The 14,975-nt window shown below is 37.0% G+C and overlaps 1 pseudogene; it reads left to right on the top strand.

Moving 5' to 3' along the window:
- Positions 1 to 2,483: 2,483 nt before the first annotated feature.
- LOC122360890 overlaps positions 2,484 to 14,975 on the top strand; it is a 108,932-nt pseudogene continuing 96,440 nt past the window's right edge.

Consider the following 14,975-nt stretch of genomic DNA (forward strand, 5'->3'; position numbering starts at 1 on the left):
AATAATATGTCTTGGTTTTTTTTTTTTTTCTTGCCTATTTGGAAATGCAATTGTTTGTGAAAGCTCTGGGAGGTGGTCATACCGAATAATTTTGACGGCATTGGCGTTGCATAAAGACTTTTAGCAAGTGTGAAATGAGATCGGTCTGTTAGACACGTTATCCAATCAAGTGATCTGTAGAAGAAAAGTCATGTGATCTTTTTTTTTTCTTCAGGAATTTATTGAGTAAATGTGCTTTCATATTACTAGGCACTCCCCAAACAATTTTTGTGTGTGTATGCATTTTAATATTTTATGCATGATTTGGCATTTCCATCCAATATTCCAAAAGACTAATGACAAACAGACCACAATCTCCTTAAAATACAACCGACGGCAAAAGTCCCTAACAAAGTGATTAGTGCTGTAGTCCCTCTTCATGTTGGCACGGGCTGTGCCTCTGCTCAGGGAGCTTCACAGCGGTGTTGAGTGAACATTAGCCCTGACCGGGGCAGGTTCTGCTTGAGTGGCTTCACTCATGGCCTGTCTGACCGCTGGAGTGGAAGAGAAGATCTCCTGCAGGGTTCAGCTGTCATTCATAAAACTACCAACCACTGCACTACTACAAACTCCCAAACGCATTTTTAATGAATGAGATTTACTTCACGAGACGTTTGCATGCATTTTGGTATCTGCTACTTAGATTTTTGGACGGGATTCAGATGTTTATATATTATAATATATATTGCCTGTGGGTTCAATGCAAGAGATCTCGCATATTTGTTCTTGTATGTCTTAAGACCGAAGCTAATTGCCACGAGCCGATTTGGCACACAGACTATGCTTTATGTGACGAATGGAGAAATGATCAGAGAATATATCGCTTAAACAGCCAAATAAACTACACTCTGTTGTCAACTGAACTCAGATCCACACCAAAGCTGTCGTGTGAAAGTGTGTTGACTCTCGAGCCTCACTCACTCATGTGTAGTCTGCTTTCATGCCAATGCCAGTATCTGCCACTCAAGATCACGACCTGAACTATTGAGCTTAGGAAAGTGGATTAACAAGACAGTCATTAAGATTTAGCGATCTCTGCCTGCGCAGTGACATCACAATCCGTAGTCTGTCGATATACTGAGAATGGATTGAGTAGGGTGTACAGTCCATTGTGGTTTTAAATCCTGTCTGACTTGGTAAAATGTAAAAAGCATCCAGAAAATACACCCGAACATTTGAAAATGTACTTTCAAATCAAACCGAAATACCACTGCACTTCTGTAATATGAGCGAAGTGTTTTCGTAGAAATGTAATATTACCATTACTGAGGTATATGGTTTCTATAATAATAATTTGAATTTGTTTTTGCGTTTCTGGTTTAGTAATTTAGTCATTTAATTCGTTTTTTAAGATCTTTAGGTGATTGGTTCAAAAATAATTTTATTGAGATGCATGAACAGGGATGGCACAATTCATGTTGCAATTGAAAGAAATTATGTTTAGACCTTCTTGGGAATGTTATCCAAAAAGGAACATAGACAGAGCAAGTATTGCATTTTGAAGATATATAGAAAACAAGCTTTTTATTTCTTTGGCGCAAATGGCTTTGTTCACACAAAACCCAGGAACATCTATTAAGTAAACAGGGTCAACTTTGATTTCATGCTTTCAGACAATACCGCATTTCTAATTTTCTCAATTTACTCTTCTAGCGTCATGCAACTCCAGTCTCTCAAAATGCAATGTGCGCTTCATAAATCTCCCTTTTTTGATCCTGGACCACAAATCCAGTCTTACGTCGCTGGGGTATATTTGTAGCAGTATCCAAAAATATATCGTATGGGTCAAAAATGATAAATTCAGATTTGATGGCAAAAATCATTAGGATATTAAGTAAAGATCATGTTCCACAAAGAAATGTTATAAATTTCCTACTGTAAATATATTAAAACATAATTTTTGATAAGCATTGTCAAGAACTTCATTTGGACAGATTCCAGATTATAAAATGGCTGTATTACGACCAAATATTGTCCTATCATAACAAACCATACATCAATAGAAGGCTTAATTTAATTTTTAAATACTTTCAATTGTAAAAAAAAAAAAATACATGAATGATTAACAGTATCGCAACTTAAACGGATCTAGTTTTTTTTGTAATGCATTAATCAGAACACTTTTTTTTTTATTTCTTTGAAGTAGCATGCATATTGTGCACAAAAGTAAATGTGGATTTTGATTTTCGTGCTTTTAGACAGTGCGACTTGCCACTTTTAGCATTCGTGTCTTCTAAAAGAAAAAAAATCGATCTTTCATTAATACCGTATCTCTAATTCCCCTTATTTACTCATCTAGCTTCATGCAACTCAAGACTCTCGGCACGCAGACACAGAAAATATGGAATATGCAGTTCATAAATCTCCCTCTTTCTCCCTCCCTCCCTTAGCGACAGCACTCCCCTCTTATCTTGTCTTCTTTAGCGTCACAGGAGCATGGCGAAGGAGCGTCCTTGTGCCCTAAGCTCGAGCTGGAGCGAGAGAGAGATAGATAGAGAGAGAGAGAGAGAGAGAGAGAGAGAGAGAGGCAGAGGGAGGGGAGATGCGGCGTCAGTCAGCTGCAGTAGGCAGAGGACAGCGGCAGCAGTAGCAGCAGTGGCTGCCGTTCTCTATTGTTCAGCCAGAACCTTCTCCTTTCCTCTCCAGCCAACCAGAGGAGCAGAAGCCCAGGAGGTCCGCTATAGATGCGCCGTTCCTTCGGGGAACACTAACTCAAGAGGCACGCAAACTCTTTCAGTCTGTGCGACTGAACTTCTTTCTCTGCTCTCGTTGGGGTTTCTTTTCCTCCCGACCGAGTGGATTTTACGCGACTCAGGGGAGCCATGGGACTTGGGGTTAGGGGCGCAAGGACAGCGTTCCTGTGTTTATGGAGGTTATTTTTACTGCTCTGTGGAATCTGGACCGCTTGCGCCCAAACGACAGGAGACGGGAAGTCACTGTACTTCTGGGAGACAGGTATACGGCTATTTCCATAAGTACCTTGATGGATGTGAGTGGGATGGGAAGGTTCCAGACTGGCTGTTTGTACAAAGTTGCACTGCAGTTGTTTTATTATCTGTGGGAAGAAAATGACAGCGTCTTCGGTCCCACTTCGAAACGGCTCTGCGTAGAGTGTTTGAATAATTTCTCGTCATCCTAATTTTTGATTCTTCAAGTCTGTATGGTTGAGAAAGGTGTCCCCGTTTCAGCACAGTGGGTTGTCTCCATTTTCCCAGGCTGATTGTTCGATTTCTTGTGCTAGATAACTGCCGTATCATTATTATAATGAAATCTGACAATATAATGGAAAGAGCTCTGAGGTACAAAATAATGAAAGTTATTTGACTTTTGATTGCAAATTTGGTCATGTTTCACAGTCACCTCTTCGGTGCAAAAAGAAAATTATATATTATACTGTACAAAATATGACAAATTGTTATTAATGTAAAAATTATATTAGAAGTGGTAGCCATATATTAAATAATTGCATTTTGCTTTATTTAAAAAATGAAGCCTAATTTTAAGACAGGAATATTATTTATTATTATTTTATGACAGTAACACAGCTCATCTCCAAATTCTTAAATATATGCAATAATTCAGTACATCAAATACATTAATGATTAACAGTTTTACCATTTAAATAATAGATGTTCTAGTTCAAAAAATATATATAAAAAAACCTATAATAAACTCTTAATTCAGTATAATAACACATTTTTATTGTTATACTAGCAATTATATTGTTTTTAGTCAGTGATTGGATTTTTCTGATTGGAAAGATGTCTTGTGAATGTAATCTAGAGGTTCATATGCTATCAATGCATTGGTACAATGCATTCAAATCAAAGCTTTGTTTGCAAACCTGTCTATCTATTCGCAGAGAGTCTAAATGTGCAGTTTGGACTCTTCTATTGGCCAGAGCGACGTCCTGAGTCAACGTGCATTTGTCACTGTGTTAGTGAATTTTTAAAGCGGATGTAAGCGCATAAGGAGATTAAAGGAGCTGCTGGGATTTATACTTTGAAAACATCCCTGGGACATGCATGCAAAGGAGCGGAGCGGCAGGCGAACTTAACCTACATATCTCTCTCTTGTAGGTCACAGTAATTACAGATCATTGGCTCATTTCATTGAAAAACATCTGGTGGAAATGCGGAGAGTCTATCTCGGATGGGCAGATGCATGATAGCATGCCGTTTGACTGCGATATCGCTCGGGTGCGATAATGTTATTGCGCTTTCTAGAGCGCTCAAGGGGAGGGAAATTTAGTTTTGACGTATGATGTACTGTATGCATAATGAATCTGACCGTAGAAGAGCTCGGGCTTCAACCTGTGGGGAATTGGCTCACATTTCTGCTGTTTATTGGCTTCACAGAAGAGCAATAAATCTGCTGTCTAGGGCTGATATCCTCCCATGATGGAGATGTTCATATAACAGGCCTGGAAACACGAGTGCTTTAGACGAAAATAAACCAGCGTTCCTTGAAATGACGGTTAAAACCAACAAGCTATTCGTTAAGTGATTCTTAATGGCTGTGTTTTTCTTGTTGCAATCGATAGCGCTGGCATACTTGGTGCTTTTCTTTCTAATAAGCAGGCTGGATTAAATGGCACACTTGTCTCTGTACATTTCCCTCCCTGTTTGCTGTCTGAACATGGGTTTGATGTTCAAATATCCCAGGAGAAGACCCGAGCAATTTTGTCCATATCTCTCCCTGCCTCAGCATCCAATTAGAAGCACTCTTTCTTGTCTTATTTTATCAATATACAGTCTTGTGTTGACCCTCACAGCTCCACATCTCACCTCTGGGGCCCATGTGTCTCAGGAAGGATTCTTAATTAATGAGGGTATTTACATGCCAAAATTGACTACGTGGGTTACTGTAACCTTGACTTGTAATCTTTGTTAAATTGCGAGTAGCATCAGAAATTAAGAGGAATAATGCGTCATTCGATTTGTAGAGAGATTATTAGGAGTCCAGGATGTCAATTTGTTCTGCTCAGGTGGTCACTAAAGTGATAAACCATGAGAGGCTGTCCATTACAGTGATTTTTCCGCAGGCAAGGAGGGTTCTTAAGGATAAAACCACTTCACCTGCAGAACTAGCTTATCGTTATTAGTGTGCGAATTTCTGAAAGTGGCTGATCCAATCAGAATTCAAAACATCAAAAAAAATGTTTTTTTTATATATATTACTAGTAAAGAGTTACCCCCAACACTGTGTGTATATGTATATGTATGTGTGTACATCTATCTATCTATCTATATATATATATATATATATATATATATATATATATATATATATATATATATATATATATATATGTATATATACAGGGTTGGGGGTAACTCATTCGTTTCTAAAAAGTAGCGTGAGTTACGTTTAACTGGTAAAGTAACATATTACTTTTTAAATTACAAAGAAAATATCTGAGTTCCTTTTTAAAAAAAGTAACACTAGTGTCCTGTTGGGAGAAATCAGAAAGTCAGAGGCGTTGTGTGTGAATACCAGACTAAATGTGACTAATTAAAAAACTGATTTAGTATTTACTGAAATAAATGCAAATGGCGAAATGCAAAAAATTACACAAACCTGCAAAAGTTAAATACGGTAACACTGCTGCTGACCTTTGATTGATTCAGTTCAACCATACCAACAAGCAAAGATGACCTCTTTTACTATACAGACGGGAATTTATTTTTCCTTCAGCCTGAGGTTTATTCATTGCTCTCTTTGGTGTGAAAGGTCTTTTACATTTGCTATAAATAGAACTTCTTATATTAAAAACAAACAACCAAGCCCCGCTCATGTTTAAAAAGTAACGCAAAAGTAATGTAGCGCATTACTTTCTATAAAAAGTTACATAAATAGTTACTTTTTTAGGGAGTACATATGCTCAGCTTTCTTTTGCTTTCTGTTTCACATACCAAAAGTACATTGTTCACTATAACCTATATAATCATGTACTTAGTTGTTCTAAAACTGTATGCATTTATTCTGTGAAACACAAAGACAATATCTAGGAAATTGGTAACTAACCAACCTTTCTCAAATATTTTCATTTATGCTTCACAATAGAAAGAAAGTCGTATGAGGGTGAGTTATTGATGAAAGTATTTTCTTTTTGGGGTTAACTGTTCTGTTACAGGGGTGTGTTGATGTGTGTACTCTTTCAGTCAGAGCAGCGCTTCCCTTTACATGCTGAAGGCATCGCTCAGAGCTCTAGCCATGTTTTCCCATGTGATTCATTCAGATCCGAGGTGCACTTTAGGACACGCATTACATGACCATGTATAGTGGATTCTGCTTATGTTATGCTGGTTTCCTAATGAATCCATGAGTGTAATATCCATGTTTTATGAATCTTAACAACTGAGCAATTATTATGAACTATTATATGGAGGTGATATTTAAATTTTGCAGGTTCAGGTAATAATTATTTTCTCATCAAGCTAGGAAGACCACGTAATTCAGTTTATTTTGTTTTAGTGCTGGTCTAGCTGACTTTTTTTTGGTGATGCTGGTTGGCCGGAGAAGCTCTGTATTATTATTATTATTATTTTCCCAACAAGAAAAGGTTCTTGAGTTATCTTTGGAGATTCATTAATTTGTTGTCAGTAGAGTTCGAAATGTTCTTAGTCTGAGGAACATTTTAATGACCCGAGGAATCCGTTTCTACTGTAAAGAACCTTTTGTGCATTTGAAAGGTTTCATGGATGTTAAAGGTTCTCGTGAAATCATAGATGCATCTCTTATTTTTAAGAGTGTGGTACTCTGCAAACCTTTCTGGCCACACAAATCCAAAGGCGTTATCTTGAAAATACTTAACATTCTTTTAACATCCTTAAAATTGATCGCATTATGAGCCGAGCCCAAACAACAAGCTTAGAGATTCCCCTTCATATCAATCTTTCTAGATCGCACTCAATGAAGGAGCTCCCGAATGTCAACAAATCACGATGGCTCTTGTCGGCGGTGGTTTAGTTAAAATCTCCAAACGTAATCAGTCTTTGGTTGCTGTTTTATTACTCTGGTCGAAAATAGCTGATACCGAATGGGCTAGATGGCAAAACGTTGCTGATAATAAATAAATAATAAACGTTCAATTTTCGAGAGTTGGTTCTGTTCCTTACACACTCAAACATTTAGGGTATTTACTCCTGTATTTAAATGCAATTGTCAAATGCAACTGAACGCATGCAAAATGTTTTGAACATCAAATATTTAGTTTGTGAACACTGAGAGCAAAAACACTTTGGTGTTTAATAATATTAAATGTAATGGTTGATCATTTTTGTTGATGGGTAAAAGAAGAACCTACAATCAACATTTCTATTACACAGAAGGTTCTTTATTTAGGCTACTGGAAAAAATTTAAGTATTACACACACTAAGAAACTAAGAAAAAAGGGGAAAATTTCTGGCTTCATTCTCACAATTCTGAAAAGAAAAAACAACCTTCTGTTTTAAGTTTATATCACACATTTCTGGCTTTTTTTTACCACCTGATCTAATGACGAAAACATTTTTGCAAGATGTGAAATATGTTTTAGTAAGTACGTACCACTAACAATAATTAACTGTATTTTTGTACACAGTTATGATTACAGCTTCATATATTTTACTTTCTGGACATAACAAGCTCATCCTTCACAGATTTGGACGTAAGGTGCAGAATCCTTACGTATGAGTTCTGCCAAAAACATGACTAAAATTCAAAAACAAGCTAAAACGTCATGCTTGCAATTACATTTTTCATTCGTTCATTCATTTTTGTTCGTATAATTGGGTATGTTTAGGTTTGGTGCAAATGGAACATTATTTCAAAGCATTAGACTTGAGTATAGTGCCATTCAACGGTTTGACAAGCTACATAACATTGCGATCGTTATCACCAAAGTATTGCCTGCTATAAAAAATACGATATTGTGTAGCTTGTCAGTGAACTACATTTCACAAGATGCATTTCAGCCGTGCAGCACGGAAATAACATCTTGTGAAAAAGTTCCCACGGGTTTGTTTTTGTCAGGAGATCAGGTAGCTTTTTTTCCCTAGAATTGACCAATTCACAATTCGAGTTCTAATGTCCGAACTAGGTGATATATACTCCAAGTCCAAATTGCGAGATAAAATAGATAAATGTTATGTAAAATGTTCTAGGTTTAAATAGTATTTCATGCTGTAACAGCGTAGGGCTAATACGATATGCCCCAATGAAATGCACGTTTTACGTAGACCTATTGTTTAAAATCAAAGTTATGCTTAATTACAGCAGGTTTCATTCATGGTCTTTCCATTTAAACATATGCATTATCTTCAAATGGCGTCTTTGATGACATTATTCTAAAATAATGGCATTATTCAATTATTTTCATTCTGATTTTGACATTCAAATGCACAAAATACTGTTTTCTCTTATTCCGCTGATTTTTATCCGTCTTCTTCCACTTGTTGCATGTGTTTTTCTGCCACCGCACTGTGCGTGTAGCTGCAAGTGACCTAACTGTGACGTCTTCTCCAAATTGGGTCTATATATATTTTCTTGTATTGCATCATGCTTGTTTATAACACGGTGTGAACTATTGGCTGTACTCTCAACCAATAGGAACAGTTAATGCAGACCGAACTCTTGTGTGTGGCCCTCGTCTCAGCAGGGTTTATCCACTCTTAGAGCAGAGATTACCCAGATTACGCAGGATTCGCCTCTTGTCTCCTGATCACACAATCCCTCAGGAACAAAGATATGCTGTCAGAGCCACTCACACTTCACACCACGTTGCCTTCTATAATAAGGCTTGCTAATGAAGCGAGAGCATTCAGGTTGCCTTCACTCCTCCCAATAAAGACACACACACACACACACACACACACACACATGCATATACTTGAACATGCAGACTTCCATGTGTGCTTCTAAATGGCCCGTTTCACTTTTATTAGTATATAGTGCTTTATTCGAACTGTAATGACTAATTTGTACGTATTTTACGAGGTGGCTAATTCGTACGACCTCGGCTAATTCCGTGACCGGTAGGTTTAGGTCATTCGCAGAAATTGGCAACGCGTAAAATATGTACGGTTTAGCAAAGTGAGGTTGAATTAGCCGTCTCGTAAAATATTTATGAATTATTCAGACCGGTCCAGTGCGTTTATTCAGTTTAGTCCAAAAAACACAGCAAACTTTATTCAACTAAAAAGCAACTCTACAGAAGACAGCAGTCATCATTTAGGCAGTTCAAGATTAATTCAACCGCAAGCAACAGCGTCATTATTCAGCTTGAGTCAGATTTGATTTAATTCAGCTGTGTAAGTGTCGTTCATCAATTATGAAACAAATTCGATTCGGCGCTAAAGCAGCTCTACAGAAGAGCGTGTCATTATCCAGCTCAATTCAGTTCAAGTTTTGTCCTCATCCAATAGCGTGAGTACAGTCAAGTCGATAATATTACTCAAGTGTTTTTTTTTTTAAAGTTTGTGGAGTTCAGACTAAGGGCACGGGATCAGAGGCCACTTATAGTCCAAATAATTGCTATTTTAAGAGGCCCTGGAGCCGTTTGAAGATTCCTTGTCTCAAAATAAGAGGCTTTATTGAAAGTGGAGTGTGAGGATAAGCTCTGTGTTATAGACCGAAATGTTATTTCACGAAAATTGAATGGAGAAAAAATGTAGGTGACTTAATTGTCACCTTCTTTCCAAGAAGCAGATAAGGAAATGTGCCGGGTGAAATTCTGAACTCATTTCAGGGAATGCATTTTAATGTCACCCTGTGTGACCCTGATTTTAATACGGACCTACCGGCAAACGAACCCCACGACTATAATTGGTTGAAAACTACTCCCGACTCCCGGCAAAGGGCTTTAAATTTAGGACGCGCATACAAACGAGGCCGCTTTCCTCCGAATATATTATTCTCACGGAACATTTAATGGCATTTTAACAGTTTGGAAAATGCATTTCCCTTGTGTGATTGATTTTTATTTCTGCTTATTTTGAAGCACCTAAATTTGTCTCTGATTTAAGAAAGCTGCAGTCCTAATTGCACTGCGCATTAAGAGTGTGAACTTCCCAGAAGCAGTCTGATCGTGCTCATATTCACTAAATGGAGCGCATCCTATTCTCTGCACGCTTTAACCGCCGAATTATACCACGTATTCCTTTGGGATGAAATGTGACCTGGGTTGTATGTTCTTAAGTGCTGCAGACGTACTGTGGGTTTAAAGCTAAAGCATTTTCATTATGTTTATTACAGAATTTCCACTTGCTGGCCACTTGTGCCAATAGTTTCCCACAAGGAGTAAGGAGTACAGTTCTGTGATACTGGAGGATGTCTCACAAAACTCTTAAGATGTCCAAGTGATGATACTGTAATTTCAATATTGTCACTTAGCACTGGTTAAATGAAGACATCAGCTCTATGGAGCGGAGTCAAGGCAAATTTTACTGTATAATTTTGGGGGGATATTTAGCTCTCTGTATATTTTGTTCAATTTAGGACTCTTAGGATTTCTGAAAATGTAGTTTCTTTTAATCATCTAGTATAATAAGTATTTATGTTTTAATTTACACTTATTATATATGTATATGTATTATTCAGTCTAAATTCCAGTATTAAAAGCATTTCTTAAACCCCCACAGAGAGTGAACAAAGTATTGTTAGATCAAGTCTTTCTAGGAATATTTAGTTTTAATCCCTTTATTTAGTCTAAAAACGTTTGTTGCATTATAGTGAAGGCATACAGTTGTTGCATTATAATGTTACATAACCGGTTCTTTTTGTCTCAAGGGGTCAGTAAATGTATTACATCATAATAGTTTCTTTTAAAAAAATCTGCTTTTTATGAAATAGGTCGCCCTTTACAGATGTGCATGTGTGGTCTCAGTCCAGCTGGGAAAATGGTGTTTGTTTAATCTAAATGGCAGGGCTTATGCTAAGACCATAGCATCTCTAATATGGCTGTGTTGTGTGGATTAAAGATTATTCTAGATCCATAAAGTTTATTTAGTATGGCATAAGAGGATTAGTCCTTTACACCATGTTCCACAATGTCTTACTGCCAGACCACATATGATTATGCCTTTACAAAGCACCTTGCATGAAAAACCAGTGAAGATCCTTAAAAATAAAAACAGAAAGGAATTGTAAGGAAAAAGACTAAAACTGAGGCTTATTCTCTATAAAGCTGAAAAAATGTTAACTGAAATAAAATATTAAGAAATGTATTTTCTTTCAACTCATTTCCAAGGCAGCTTTTACTTTTTTTTATGTACTACAAATTTGTATAGTAGATACTGTGTATATATATATATATATATATATATATATATATATATATATATATATATATATATATATATATATATATATATATATATATATATGAAATCAAGTTTTTTAAATAACATTAAAATGAAAACCAAATATAAATTATCTTAGTGATATTAAAATAAATACTATTCAGTAAAAAATTCAGTGTTTTAATTAATTGAATACTGAAGAATGCGGCATCTGCTCAATATAAATAAAAATATTTACGTGTGCTGTGATTTTAAACTTATTATTGCGCTGTTAGCTTACATAAGTCCTTTTATCCAGAGCGAATGCATGTATAATATGTATGTAAATATGTATAATATTTAGCAACTTTATCACACCAAATTTGATCGGAATCAAATGTGGGTCAATTCTGCTGTGTGCTCCATTTAATGAATATGCAAAGCATTTCGATTGTCGTGTCGGGTGCTGTCTGAGAAGGCATCTCACCCGGTTTCGTAACAGAGGCTGTTTACCTGCATATACATTGGCTATTTAGGACTCAACAGAACAACCTCAAATCTTTTCGAGTGTCTCTTCGGCGAAAGGATGAAAATGCTTAGCGCTCTGACAATACCGACCGAAAGAGGTCAGCTAACTTTACATGCACCCTGCTGCGAATGCTTTCTGAACTCTCCAGAGCCGAATGAAAGAGACCGCCGGTGTTCACCTAGAGAAAACAAGCCCTGAACACCTCAACAATGTACGCTCCAGAGCTCTTCTTTCATCTTTGCGAAGCAACGGCTTTTCAGGGGATTGATTGAAATGGACTCTGTTTGTAAGTGCAGTGACATTTAGTCGGCCGATGTAGTCATTGTTTCTGTGGATAATTGAGGAAGTACACTCAAAAATAAAAAAAAATTAAAAATAGGGCACAGTGTAATGCATTAGCATGAAGGAATTCGCTGTATTGATTTACTGGCGTTTTCAATTTTGCACTGCATTTGTAAAAATGAATGCATGCGGCAGAAAACTGACGGTACGTTTTGCAACCTTTTTAACGTTTTGAAAATATAAATTTACAAAATGAATATTCACCATCTCTGTGCATCACTTAAACGTGCTACAGTTATAAATAATACTTCAACTAGCATTGCTGTGACATTCGTTATGCATATGTCATGTTGTGACTCTTTATGCTTTGCATATTTCAGCAGTTCAGGTTTTCGGGGTCAGTATAAGCTTTATTTTGTAAAATAAATGACATTCAGAAGAGATGCATTGTGTTGGTCAAAGGTTGCAGAAAAAGAGTGCTATAAAGAGATTTCGAATAAAGTCTGCTTCGTTAACTTTCTGTTCATCACATAATTGTATTTTTTAACAACAATGATAATAAGAAATGTTTCTTGAGCAGCGAATCAGCATTAGAATGATTTCCGAATGATCACGTACCGCCGAAGACTGGAGTAATGATGCTGAAAATGTAGCTTTGCGTCACAGGAATAAAATTTAAAATGCATTCAAATAGAAAACATCATTTACGATTGTAATAATATTTCACAATATAAAATGTTGATCAAATGAATGCAGACTTGGTGAGTAAAAGGACATAAAAATATTAGGTCACCTTTTGAATGATAGTGACATTGCAAAGGATTGATGATGGACCACTTGATGGTTTTTTGCTGTTATTTTGGTGAGTTGAATCGATAATCCTATTGATCCCGAAACAGATTTAGGCTTAGGCTTGAGCAAAATGAATATCAACCCATCATTGACCTCTGACTTTAAGGTTAGTTAATAAGGGTTTGGATGATCTGGTTCCACTTGTCGTGTTGTATTGGTTTGATGTGATTTCACGTAACCTGCTTCCAGCATGCTGCCCAGAACGCTTCAATAAACACACTCACCAGAACCTCGATGTGTAAGGACTCTCACTACAGATAATCATGTTTGACAGGCTCCTGGATCTAAAAGAAGCAAGCAGGTGGCTGCAGGCTGGTCGGCTCATTTCCTGCACCTCTGTTCAGAATCAGTTTGAGAGGTTACCCGTTCATTGGAGGCTTATTGGAGTTCATTTGGGTTTCATTTTAAATAGAGTATAGAGCCGGAAAATGAACGTGGATGGCTACTTCAGATGATTTAGTGTTCGATCAAGTTTAAAAAGAAACGTTTGAAAGAAGTCTCATATCTGTTTTTATGTTTAAATGCATGTGACCGTGAACCCTGTGCTGCTGAAGAAACTTTTCTGATTATTATTAAGGTCGCAAACAGTTGTGCTACTTCGTATTTTTGTTGAAACCAAAGTGTATCTTTTTCAAGATTCTTAGCAGAAAGTTCAAAAGAACAGCATTTGTTAGAAATCCTTTCTAACATTTTGAACATGTTTTCTGGACCCCATGATGAATTCATCCGTGCTGAAGAAAAGTATTCATTTCTTTAAAAATGCGAATTTTCATGACCTCCGTTTGAAGCATTATTGAGCGAACCTCTACGTAAGAGATTTCTCAGCAAGAAAATCTACACTGTAAAAAAATTAAAATACAAATCTGTAAAATTTACAGTGAAAAACTGGCTGCTGTGGTTGCCGGAATTTTTGCTTTTAAAGTTAAATATACGGTTAAATACCGTTTTCTTGAACTAATGTAATGTTAATATGCGAATCTGTTAAAGCACTGAAATCTGTTTTGTACCTTTGAAATACGTTGATGACCAGCAGATGCAGGTGGTGATGAGAAAGTCACGTGATGAACCGAAGCCCACCGCAAGCAGCTTTTAAATAGTAACATATTTAGAAGATGCTCAGTGTCATTCACACAAACACTAAACACCGTCATGGTGAGATTAAACTGAAATGAACATTAATTTAACGACATTAGACGTAACATACGGCCCTAATTAAAAATAACCGATGATAAGAAAAACTAAGAAGCAGCATAGTGATTTTAAAGAAAAAACATCAAAGTCGAACAATATTTGAAATGCAATGCAGGGAATTTTACAACCATTTTTACTGTAGCATTTTCTTTCGGTTTACACCGTAACCCAAGATGAAAGTGTATTTTAAACAGACCTCGGCGATTTTTCTTTCGCATGCATTCCTTTCTCCCCTTCCGGTTTTGTGCCACTGTGTAAAACTTAATTTGTACAGTAATTTAGTTCTGCTTTGATGTGGGTGTTGTTTGTAGTGCCAGATCTGGCTGTGGCAGCACCTCCACGTTTACACCCCAGCGCTGACGCCTTCAGATCTCTTGTAAAGGCACGCGGCGGGCGTGAGCTTCAGCTCCGTCACACCTCCCGTTATAGTCCACCTCATCTACTGACACAATGCCAATACCGATGTCTTCCATCTCCTCTAATTACTCGACTTCGTTGCTCGCTGCCTGCCTCCCCGTGTCAGAACGACATGTTTTCAGCCCCCCGTGCGTCAGTGGAGTGCGCTGACACTGTGCTGATGAGCTATTGATATTTTTGAGAGGGCTACTATCTGTGTGACCCACGGGTAGGCGTCTGCTTCGTATTCTAGATTGCAGTAATGCAAATTCGTTTATTTACTCACTCATGTAATTTCAAACCCATATGCTGTTGTTTTTTTCCCCCTTGCGTCATAAAAGAAGGATTTTCACGTGTCTCTTATAGACGACAACAGTTGTTGTGATTCGGTGCATAACGCTTCAGCAAGGGCTGCAAAACAACA

The sequence above is a fragment of the Puntigrus tetrazona genome, chromosome 16, assembly GCF_018831695.1.
Source record: "Puntigrus tetrazona isolate hp1 chromosome 16, ASM1883169v1, whole genome shotgun sequence".
NCBI classification, from domain to species: Eukaryota; Metazoa; Chordata; class Actinopteri; order Cypriniformes; family Cyprinidae; genus Puntigrus; species Puntigrus tetrazona.